Source organism: Lontra canadensis, unplaced genomic scaffold, assembly GCF_010015895.1.
Source record: "Lontra canadensis isolate GAN:19392208 unplaced genomic scaffold, GSC_riverotter_1.0 scaffold106, whole genome shotgun sequence".
In the NCBI taxonomy this organism is placed as follows: Eukaryota; Metazoa; Chordata; class Mammalia; order Carnivora; family Mustelidae; genus Lontra; species Lontra canadensis.
This window is the reverse complement of record NW_022631100.1, coordinates 6,823,442-6,835,631: the sequence shown is the minus strand read 5'-3', so window position 1 is coordinate 6,835,631 and position 12,190 is coordinate 6,823,442. Positions and strand designations below refer to the sequence as shown.

General features: G+C 45.3%; 1 protein-coding gene across 1 annotated transcript in view; it reads left to right on the top strand.

Annotated features, from left to right (window-relative positions):
- The first annotated feature begins 10,969 nt into the window (after positions 1–10,969).
- LOC116855764 (protein transport protein Sec16B-like) overlaps positions 10,970–12,190 on the top strand; it is a 40,816-nt gene continuing 39,595 nt past the window's right edge. The window contains exon 1 of the mRNA XM_032838770.1: positions 10,970–11,204. The gene's annotated coding sequence lies outside the window, so the exon portion shown is untranslated. The remainder of the gene's footprint in view (positions 11,205–12,190) is intronic.

Sequence of the window (12,190 nt, the reverse complement as noted above, 5' to 3'; positions counted from 1 at the left end):
CCATGCATTTGTACTTACTGATTCCTCTTCTGGAACCATCCCTATTCCCCAATTCACCCAGGTTCCTGCTAATTATCCAACAAGGTTCCGTGAGTTTTTCTACCTCAGGAAGCCTTTCCTGAGTTAGCTGTCCTTTCCAGATGATATATTAATTTTTGTAACAATTATCACATTTTATTAAAGTGATTAATTTACTTTATTTGCCTTTCGAGTTGGTGGTGAAGAGCTAAGAAACAGAATTATGTCTTATTTCTGTATTCCTAATGCCTACAAGTGCATGAGGCACGTAATTGCTATTCAATAACAGCTCTTGAATGAATGAGTTGTGGACAGATGGCTGCTTGGAGCTCCACGTTGATATTCTGTTATTTCAGTCAACTCGCTGGGGGGAACACACTTCTTTCTCAGTAGTCCAAGTGTAAGTTCAGAGACAATGCTTCTTGGACATGTCCCTGGGCACGTGCTAACTTCTGAATTAATCACTATGGCCAGGGAGCTGTGAGACTTTTACTGTCCAGGTAGGAATTTTGTGTCGATTCTTAGAGAGAGGGAGGGTCAGTCCTATACGTGCTGTATAAACTGAGAAGGGGAAGGGAAGCTGATCGGAGGATAGGACGCTGGGGAGGCAGACATAGCAATGTTCGCCATCGTGTGTGCAAACAATGTAGGTATTGGGAGGAGCTGGGGCTACACGCTGCCCCACGTGGCTGGCTGAGGCAGCTGGGACAATCTCTTCAGTTTAAGCTTTTTCTTTTTTTCATTTAATTTTATTGTTTCAGTGTTCCAAGATTCATTGTTTATGCACCACACCCAGTGCTCCATGCAATACGTGCCCTCCTTAATACCCACCACCAGGCTCACCCAACCCCCCACCTCCCTCCCCTCCAAACCCTCAGTTTGTTTCTCAGAGTCCACAGTCTCTCATGGTTCGTCTCGCCCTCTGATTTACTCCAATTCACTTTTCCTTTCCTTTTCCTAATGTCCTCCATGTCCTTATGCTCTACAAGTAAGTGAAACCACATGATAACTGACTCTCTCTGCTTGACTTATTTCAGTCTCAGCTCTTACCACTGCTGTCTTAGTCTGCTTGAGCTGCTATGACATATTCCACAGGCTGGCTGGATTATTAACAATGGAAAATTACTCCTCACGATTTTGGAGACTGGGAAGTCTAAGTTCAAGGTGCTGGCCGATTTGGAGTCTGGTGAGGTCTGCTTCCTGATTCACAGATAACCTGTGTCCTTGTGTCTTGCAGCATGTCCTCACTTGGCAGAAGGGTTGACGGAGGGCACTGGGGCTCCTTTTACTAGAGTACTAATCCTGTTCCAGAGAGTTCTATCCCATGACCTAATCACCTTAAAGGCTCCATCTCCTAATACCATCACATGGGGATTAGATTTCAACATACAAACTGGTGGGGGGACGCAGACACAGTCTCCAGCAACTTCCTTTTGTACCCGAGGCTTTAACCACACTGCACATAAAACTCACTGATGATATGCTGAATACACGGGCTCTCCTTTATCTCTGAGCCCTTAACCTAGACAGCTTTTGATGGGGGAACACATTCTCTCTTGCTCTCCTTCCCCTCTTTCTAGACTAATGTACTCAGTTTCTCTCCCATTTCTTGGTTATTCAATAGAAGCAGGGACTTTTGGGGGATCCTTTTGCTTTATCAGAGAAAGTATGGAGAGTTTCAGCTTCCGTGGGAGAAAATATTTTTATTACAACAAATAATGAATTAATATTTGTCTAACATATTATTTGTTGAATGATAGAAATAATCATTTTTTTCACTCCAGGAGTAAGGCTATATACCCCCATTGGTTTCACTTAATGACATCATTCATTCACTAAATGACATTTGGACCAGCACCAGGTCGTGATGGCATAGTGTCCATGTCATACAAAGTATTGCATCTTCAGTGAGAAAGGAAATATCCTTGGGAAGCTGGTGCAGAAACATCGCAGAAGCGATGTCGGGAAAGGCAGTAAGTAGTCACTCAGCATGCCAGGAAACTCTAACATTCGTTTATGGGATCCTCCCAGAAAATAATGAACTTTGGCCATCTCCCTTGTGATACCTGCAGACATCTATGCTTGGAAAAGAAACTTCTCCATCATCTTGACATAACCTTTGATGTCCTCCAGAAACTGAAGTTTGAACTTTGTTTCTTGGCATCGTAAGTGGCTCCTATGAAAGTTGCCCTGATGTGCTCAGTTCAGCATTAGAACAGCACTCCTGGGCTTCTTTGCTGTATCTGCAGTCATTTATCCAAACTGAGAGAGCAGGGATGTGAGTACCGCTGAAATAACGTGTGTACTGACGCTCTGTACAGGCATAGGCTCTTTCTGTCCACGGAACAGTGGGCAGAGGAAGAGAACCAGCAAAATGTTATGCACATTTATTGACTAACAAATGGGACAAGGAGAAAATATAGAAATTAACCTTTGAGTTCTCATTTTTATGATTCTATATCTATATCTATATCTATATGTGTATCTTGGGTTGAATGAACCTATTGACACTGACTGATAGTTTGAAGATTGTAATCATTGTATCCTCATGGAATAACTTTCTAAATAATTGCTTCTTTTTTTTTGCATTAAATGTGTCACATGGCTATTTCTAATCGGTATGCTTTTCTGAACAAAGCTTTGACTAGAAGTCCTGTGGCTGATTTTTCCTCCACTTGATGACATACTGACACCGTGTGAGTTTGGTGAAATCTCTTACCCTTTCTGGTCTTGCTTTTATTGTCCTCAATTCGACAAACTCTCTACTGATGCTACTGGGTAATGAAAACAATGGGCCAAGGATGGGCATAGATAAGGAAGAGAAGCTATGAATGTAATGGATAATTATGAGACAGAGGGCAGAATAAAAATGGAAACCAATAACCTCAGATTAGATTCTAAGCCAATAATAAGGAACAGCTAGAATAAAAACTAGATATGAACTGCAGTGATGAATGCTCAGTTAGAACAGATACACTGAACAGCCCAGAAGCTAAGTCTACTGCTGGGCTCTTTTAAATAGCAACATTGACAATAAGCATTTGTCCAACACTTGCTGTGCGTAGGTGCTGTGCTAAGAGATTATCCTAGGTCGTGCATGCATTTATTCATCAACTATTAATCGAGCACCTATGACATACCTTGAGCAGTACATTATCTCATTTATCCTACAACAACTTTGTGAAGATTGTTGTACTGTTGTTTTAAGATCATTTAGCAGATGAGGACACTTAGCAACTGAGAGCTTAAGTAACTGGCTTGAAGTCCCCCAGCTAGTCCTGGAGTTTCTGGGACTCCAATCCAACTCTGATCGCCAAGCCTGAGCTCGTGTCTGCTGTTCTGCACCATACTCATGAGCTTTGCACACACCTTTAACAGAATATAGGAACCTAGAAGAGGAAAAGCAAAGAGTTTTTGAAAACCCACTTCCCCATTTAACAGGCACCTTGATGTTTGTCTGTATATCATTTCAGTTCACCCACATTACAGCCCTGTGGGGGGACTTTCTAGATTTCATTTTAAAGATGAGGAAACAAGGTCTCCTAGATATTGAGTGATCTCCGCTCCCCACCCCCCATTCCTCCCCCCACCCTCTGAGACACATGGCTGGGAAATGGCATAATTAAAACGAAATCCAAAAGTCAACTCCTATTTTCTTTCCCCTGGGCCTTTGCTGCTCAAAATGATTGAGGGAAGGACATTTTATAAGGAAATATCAATGGGATGGGGAGGAGAAGGCTGCTGATGGCCATGATGGCTGCTTTCCCTTATTCAAAGGGTTTAACCAGACTCTGAGTCACGTGTGTGTGTTAGACATCAGGAAGGGCATCTTGACTCTAGAATACTAGGGTGTGTTTCCATAAGGAGCCTGAGGACCCACCTTCACTGGAGAGCTAACACTTCCTGCCCCAGGTAAACCGAGAGAGTGTCACTGGGCTCCTGGGTCCCTATAGTGTCTTATGCAGCAGAGAATCTGAATCCAGCAGGAGAACTTGGAACACCAGGGGTCTGCAAATGCCACAAGCTGAATGTGAGTGAGGACTTGGCCCGAGTCTCCCTGGCTTAGATCCTGCTTCACCTGAAGGGGCAGACGCTTTCTAGAGATTCTTTCCAGCTCATAGGTTAGGTGTCTGAATGTCTGCTCTTGTTCAGAATGAGTCTCTTAAACATTTCCAGCAAATGGCAGGAGTGATCTGGGGGGTGCAGGGTACATGCGTGTGACTGTGTAAGTGTGTGTGTGTGTGTATTTGTCCCATTCCAGGTGTGAAATTTCTTTGAAGTCTCATGCTTCATAGTAAAAATTAATGCAGATTTGAATTGCATTCCTTAATACTCATTAATATGATATTTGTATTTGTTTAAAATTAAAATACATTTTAAAATTGCTTATACATTAAAACTGGTGCCTATCCTGCGGTGTCCTACACATCCTTCCTGGGGTTGCAGGTGCTCTGTCGTGAGAAGTACTGGCTGTGCTTTGTTGAAGCTTCTAATTCTGGTGATCTTATCTTAATCCATTCTTTTCGTCCTAGGTAGTATTTGACATAATTTCCCTTGATCTCCTGGCTTCGTGGGGGGAGGGAGAGCACTGGACTAAGAACCTGTGTGATTCCCAGCAGTGATGGATCCTTGACTAATCCCTTCCTGATGACTTGTGTAGAACCATTCCTAGGCACTTTATAGCTTTCCGTGGAACTAACAGTTAACATTTATTGAGCATTTACTATATGCCAAACACTTGGGAAGTGTTAATGTCATTAGACCCTTATAATAACACTGTGAGGTCACTTCTGTTATTGTCCTCGTCTTACAGATGATGACAAGGAGACACAGAACGACTTGCCACATTCACCAGCCAGTGCATCGTGAAGCGGGGAGCTGAGATTCACTTCTAGACAGGCTTATTCTGGGGCCACCGGAATAAGGTGCCCTGCTCCTCTGGGGAATTTGTGTCCTATTAGCTTCGCTGGCTCAGAGAACTCTCTGAGGTGACAGCACTCTATGTCATGTAGTGGTTGTGTGAGTCACCACCACCCGTTGGCCCTTGAGGTGAGGTCAGAAGTCAGAGGGGCATCTGTCTGCCACCCACTCATCCTGGTTCGGGGGCATCGATAAAATGGGGGCTGGTAAAGTGAGGGCAAGGTGGGCCACGTCTGCCAGTCCAGGGCTGCTCAGGAAGACTGGAGCCATTCTCTTTCTTGAGTGATGTACTTCGTGGCTCTTGACAGCAGAGAGGGATATGGGGTTGGACGGGGAGGGCAGCTTTGCAGGCAGTCAGGTAGGTGACATTTCAAGGAGTGTGCTTACACAGTGCTCCTTGGTCCTGGAGGAAATCTGTTTTGTGCCCAAACCTCCACTTCTAAGAGCCACAGCCCCAGGATTGGCAGGTAGCTGATGGTTCCTGGGCCAGGCTAATCGTCGCTGGCCCTCAGACTGTGTTTTCCTGGCTCACATTCTTCCTGATAACTGGGACTGCTGACTGACACATGGGTTCGGCTCCTTGCCTGACACCCGGCGTACCTGGAGGACAGGGGCAAAGCCTTGGTAGCCAATGACCGGCTGAGTCCATGAGTCCCCAGTCTCCAAGGCTGGCTCTGAGTGGGGGCTTGGCTGGAGTAAAGAGTCTGCTCTGCCTGAAACCTTCACCTCTTGACTCATTCTTAGAGTCAGAGGTAGGAGATGCTTGCTGACTAAAAGAGCCTTCACGTCTCAGACGTGGCTGGAAATGCCGGTATGGACATTATCCATTCGTGCCCACTGTGACAAAGAAGTGCTTTGTTTTTTTTTAAATTGTGATTTAATGTCTTTTTCCCCCCATCATCCCATTAGAGTGTGTCCCTTTTTTTTTTTTTTTAAGATTTTATTTATTTACTTCACAGAGAGAGAGATCACAAGCAGGCAGGCAGGGAGAGAGGGGGAAGCAGGCTCCCTGCTGAGCAGAGAGCCTGATCCCAGTGGCCTGATCGCAAGGGCCTGATCTGAGATCATGACCTGAGCCAAAGGCAGAGGCTTAACCCACTGAGTCACCCAGGCGCCCCTGGAGCGTGTCTCTTGAGTATACGTAGGCACCTTCGTTGAACAAGGTGTGCAGATAATTTGAATCTGTTTCTGTCTCGTCTCCACATGCCATCCTTTAACTGCTCTCTGGTCAGTCCCCTGAACTTACTGCCTCAACATTCTCTCTTCCTTTCTCTAGAAACTATTTAGTCTTAAAGTTTAGTCCTATGCTCGGGGTATGAAAACTACTGGGTAGAAACAGACGGTTAGACTGTTGCTGCTGTCAGTGCGAGGTGTCCACTCACTTATAAATAAAAACTTTGCTGAGCCTGTGTCATATGTCAGGCACCGTGCTGGGCACCGTGGGCAGGTGTAGTGTGGAACGAAGCACAGCTGGGCAGGGTGCCCGTGGAGCTTCAAGTTCATCTAGGTGTCCAGTAACAGCTTCATTTCCAACCTGCTTGTTCCTCTGAGCATGCGTTCCTGTGCACTCCCACCTTCCACACAGGCAGAAGCAAACCCTTAGAATCAAGTCCCATACCAAATGCTCCCTGATCTCCAGCCAGTGGAACTTGGCAGGCTATTCCATGGAGAATTCTCCATAGCTGGTGCCCATCTGTGCTCATCTCTACCTCCCTCTCCCTTTCTAAAGGGAGAGGTGTCCTTCCTCTTAGCTGGGTTCCCTTTTTGCTCCTATACTCCAGATCCCATCTATCCAACCTCTTTGGGGATTTACTCCTTCAGCATCTGTGTTTCTATTCTGTATCTCCATGGGAATCAACATGGGATTCCCTTTCATCTTGTCCACACTAACCTGGTTTTGCCAAGCTGAGTGTCCCGTAGCAACCCTAGTGATTGTCCCTGTTCTTCACATCCGGGCTTCTAGACAGAGGGGTTTTCCTGGCAGTCTCCTTTTCCTTACTTTCCATTCTCTGCACAAGTGACTTCTGTGCTGAATTCCTCACTCCCTTGGCCATCGTTCCATTGAAATAGTTCCGGTTATGATCATCAAATCTCCTGGTTGTCAAATCCACTGATGTGGAGGACACTTCCCGCTGGTTGCCTGTCTCAACATTTCCCTGAAGGTCGGCATGGTTGACCACTCTCCCGTTTTGGAGCCATCGCCTGCCCTGGCTCCTGGAACACCATCCACCCCTGGCTCTCTGCCTACCTTCCTGGCCCCTCCCTGGGCTCCCCTTTGGTATCCAGCTCTTACATGTCAGTGTTCCTCAGAGCTCCTTTCTAGGACCTGTCTTCTAATTCCCAGCACTGTTCAGGCAACACTACCCATGCCTGTGGCTTCAATCACCCTGTCTCCCTCCTCAGACCTCTGTCTTGATCTCTAGACTCTCAGCTTCTGCTACTACTTCTTTTTTTTTTTTTAAGATTTTATTTATTTATTTGACAGACAGAGATCACAAGTAGGCAGAGAGGCAGGCAGAGAGAGAGAGAGAGAGAGGAGGAAGCAGGCTCCCCAATGAGCAGAGAGCCCGATGCTGGGCTCAATCCCAGGACCCTGAGACCATGACCTGAGCTGAAGGCAGAGGCCTTAACCCACTGAGCCACCCAGGTGCCCAGCTTCTGCTACTTCTTAACCACTCTTACCGCTGCCCACAGGTCCCTTGGTTAGCAAGTACAACACAGAAGGTGCCATTTCCCCCACTAAACTGGCTCCTCTCCCGAGATTATTATCCCCCCAAAAGGCAGCGTGGTCCCCTCTCAACAGCCTGGAAACTTGGAATTGTCCTTCATTTCTCTTTTTTCATTTTCTACATTTAACAGAGTATCATTTCATGTTGATTCTGTTTTATAAACAAAAATACATACATATATATGTGTGTGTGTGTGTATGTATTTTATTTAAATATACACATAGTCTGTGTCTATATAGTTTATTTCTCCCCTCTTATCCATGTTTGAATGTCTGCTGCCCCACTGGACTGAAAGCTTCTACAGGGAGGGATTATATGTTATTTATCTTTATCTCTTATGCCTGTGACAATGCTGAGCATATAGTGGGTGTTTAATAAACATTTATTTAGTGAATGAATGACTTCTGGAATCTTCTTTCCAGAAGAGTGGAGCATTTAACCAATCATGGACACTCTGAGGTGTTCCTATCCCTTTTAGCATAATTGTTGCCTATGAGTGCATAATTATTGCTGACATGATCACGACACATTTGGATCAAGTATTGATTAAAAATAATGTTAGTTGATTTTTTTTTAAATAACATGTTTATTATAGAAGAGTTAGGAAAGATGGATAAGGAAGAAGAGAAAAATCCTCCACCATCCCATGATCCAGACAAATAATTACTGTTAACCTGTTGGATAAGGCCTCTCAGTCTGTTTTCTAAATTTTTACTTTTAGTAAAGGAATGGGGCGCGTCTCCACCACTGGGCTGTCCCTTGCAAGAGTAGGCAGTCACTAAATCATAGTGCTCACGTATTCCTGGCCAGACTGACCTGGAGCCAGGTGGGTGTTCACATCTATCAGCACTAGTCTTGAGGGGAGAGAGTAACATTACTAGCAGCAATGATACTCTTGTTAGACAGGTGTCAGACCAGGATAGTTACTCCTATGTGAAGCAAGAATTTTGTCAGTGGCCTGGCATTTGGAAAGGGGAAGAGAGACTGGGAAAGGAAATTCACATCAATTAGCCAGAGGCCTGGGCTCCAATTCCAGTGGAGAGTTGGAATGGAGAGCAGGAATTGGGCATGAGGACAGGATACCTGGGGAAGGGGATAATGTGAAGACTGTAGCTATTCTAGCATTCAGAAGCCTATGGGATCATGCAAGTTCATTGCCACCAGAATTTGGGGTGACAGGACTAATTTTAGTCCACCTCTTGTGGGGACGAACTGCTATTGTACTATCTAGCTGTGCAGATTTGGTTAGAAACCAGGAGGAATTGAGCTGCTAGTTTGAAAGATTTAGTAACTATAGGTACGTGGGGCTGGGAAAGGCAGAGGTTGATAAATTCCAAACCTTTGAAGCGGTGAGATCCCACCACGATCTATTTAATTCCATGACCCATATACTGTTGTCTGCCATATGTTGATATAGAATAATTAAAGCTAATTAAAATTAATTTTGGTTGGTGAGTATTTGAAGAATTTCATAATAACACTTGAGATAATTAGAGATGCTTTGGGATGTCACAAAAGGAACATTTGGAATAACTGGGTTAGATCTTTAAACCAGAGATGTGCAATGGAAGCTAGTAACAGAATGATAATTATGTCATTATAAGAAGACTGAATCAGGAAGGAGGACTACGGGGTCATCCTTAGTATGCTATTAAACTTGCCCTCTGAAATCAACAACCACCACCTTTCTTTGTAGTATTTGGGAGTTTCTGTGTAAATCCTCCCACCATGATGGATTCCAGATTACCAGTGGTTAACTACTGAATGTTCCTAAGAACATTCCTGAATGTTCTTAATTCAGCTTTTGGAAGCTGGGTGCAATGTAACTTCAGGTTACCACTGTAATCCTGACCGAGTTTCCAGTTAGCTTTGTGGTCTTGGGTAAGTCACTTCACTTCTCAGGAACTTAGTTTTATCATCAACCAAGTGAAGTCACTAGAATAATCTCAAGGTCCCTTCCAGAGTTAACATTCCAGTAATGTTGCTAGCTGGTGCTCAGGACAGGACTAGCGTCGTGTCATTAGCCAAAAGAGTTACATCAGATTTTCCGGAATATTACCGTGATGTACTGGAACACATAATTGGATACATGGGTCTATGTCATAATCAGCCCTCTTTTGATTCCTGGAGCTAATGTGTGTGTTCTTCTCTAGTACCGCTTCTCAGGAGGATTAAAAATGGCAGAACAGCCAATGGCTTACGAGTGGGGGGTTTCTTACCTGTGGTCAGAGATACTATACCCAGCTGCCAGGCTGGCAGTCAGCTGGAGTCAGCCGAAGCTAGGAGTCAGCTGAAGGTCTGAGACAAAATCTTATAGCTTAGGTACATTACCTTCTCTGACCATGAGGCCCACCAAGGTGGTCTTCCCCGGACTAGTAGTAACATGAGAGGTTAACTCGCTCATGCTTTTTGAAGTCAAGGACTCTGTCTTTCATAGTTCTGTGTCTCAAGTCCTGGCACATAATAAGCCCTCAGTAAGTGTTTGCTGAAAGAAAGAATAAGTGATTTGGGCCTTTTTAAGAGCAAATTCTGAATTCTATTTATTTCCCTCCAGCTTTATTGAGATAGTTGAAATATAACATTATGCAAGCTTAAGGTATCTAACACGACGATGTGCTGAATTTTAAAACAGTGATTCAAAATCGGACATAAGCTTCTCTATGTTTGCCTGAAGAAATGCATTTTTAAAATGCAAACAATGATTTTCTTTTTGTAATAGAAAACTTCTCAATGCTTTTAGTTCAATATCAGGCATTCATTTTGCCTTCCACCTGCTGCCACAACCAGAACCCAACAGAAAGAAACAATAATGAGAAAACCCTGAACCAGACATACCAGGTGATTACTACACACCAGTGAGGGCTCTGCCAGCCTCCTTAAAAGATTTTATTTATTTAAGAGAGAGTGAGAGAGAGGTCATGGTGGGGAGGGGCAGAGGGCGAAGCAGACTTCCTGCTGAGCAGTGAGCCTGTTGCGGGGCTCGATCCCAGGACCCTCAGACCAAGACCTGGGCCAAAGGCAGATGTTTAACCTACTGAGTCACCCAGGGCCCCCTTCCCCTTATCTGTCGTCGAGAGAGGAGGAAACAGACTCAGAAGATGAGCGTTAGAGCCCGAAGCGGCAGAGCCCTGAGTCAACACCCCAGAGGTGGTGTGCTTCTCCTGGCCAGGCTGCCTCAGGCTTTCTGCATTTCCTCTCCATGCTGTCTCTGTTCCTTGTTTGCTCTGGGATTTGGATGCAAGTGACATGGGCTCAGCCCCAGCCTCCCACAGGGTTCTGAGCAAATGCACCCGGGCAGCCCTGTCCCCCACCAACCGACCAACCGAGGTAGTGGGGCTGGACTTTGCCCTCGTGAATCAACTCTATGCAGGCTGGCAGTTGCGACAGACACCTGACGGGCTGGAGATCTGAAGGCCAGGTGAGTCTTGGTAGATGTGGCACCTGGACTTTGACATTCCCCAAGAGGAGAGAGACACTCTTGGGCCTGGAGAGTGCTGAAGGCAGCGGCACTGGAGGAATGGGGAAGCGATCGAGCAGGTGCGTGGGGACACTAGCTCCCTTGCCCTCTTTGTTTCGACTGTGCTGTACTGTCGGGTTAAGAAAGGCAACTTTGCCCTTGCTGGGGCCAGGGAGGGTAGCTTACAGGAATGCAAAAGTGTGGCTTGTCAGTGCAGATTTGAGGTCTCCACTTTGAGAATCGTGGGTGCTTTTCATTTGGGGTCCTTAACGATAACCTGAGGTCTAACCTATGGGAGTTGATATGTCAGCGATTAACACGCAGTGATTTCTGCAATGAGATGGGGTATTGGGCCTCTGCGAACTGAAGAAGGGCTGTCTAGTGCAAAAATCTGGGGACAAGGCGAAAAAGGCTTCCTTCTCGTTGAGCTTACTTTTGTCCCAGTGGTATTAAATTCCCTGGAAAGGCCCATGTGCCCTTTCACTGTGTTGGAGGATTTGGCTTTTGCTGGGATTTGCTGGAAAAGGCTTGCATAGCACCTGGCTGGTTTCAAGGGAGGGGGCTGACACAGGAAGGAAGGTATGAGTTTTTCTGAGCTCTAACTGATCTTGAGGTCTAACTGGTCACTTCTCTTCTCTATGTTCTGCTCACAGCTCTTGGCTCATAGCTGTGGACCCTGGGTTCACAGCATTCAAGCCCAGTGCTATCTTGATTTCAACATATACCCTTTGACCTTATGTTCTGATACAATTTTTTTATGTTAGGCTGGGAGTTTCAGGAGTGGGAGCGAGTTAACTGTATTTGATCAGAATCTTTCAGCCTTAAACAGTTCCCAAGAGAGAAAAAACATGGGGTCTGACTGAGCTAACACATTCTCCTGATGTAGGAGAATCCCAAGTCACCAGTAAGGGCTAATGCGTGCTTTCTCTTTGAGACAGCTGGAGGCAGGTGCCCCTCTGTGATTCGGGGCAGAGGAATTTGGAAGACAACGTCTTCAGAGCTATTTCTCATCTTGAAAAATAAGTGGGGAAAATCAATTTGACGCTGGAAGACTTCCAGATTTAAA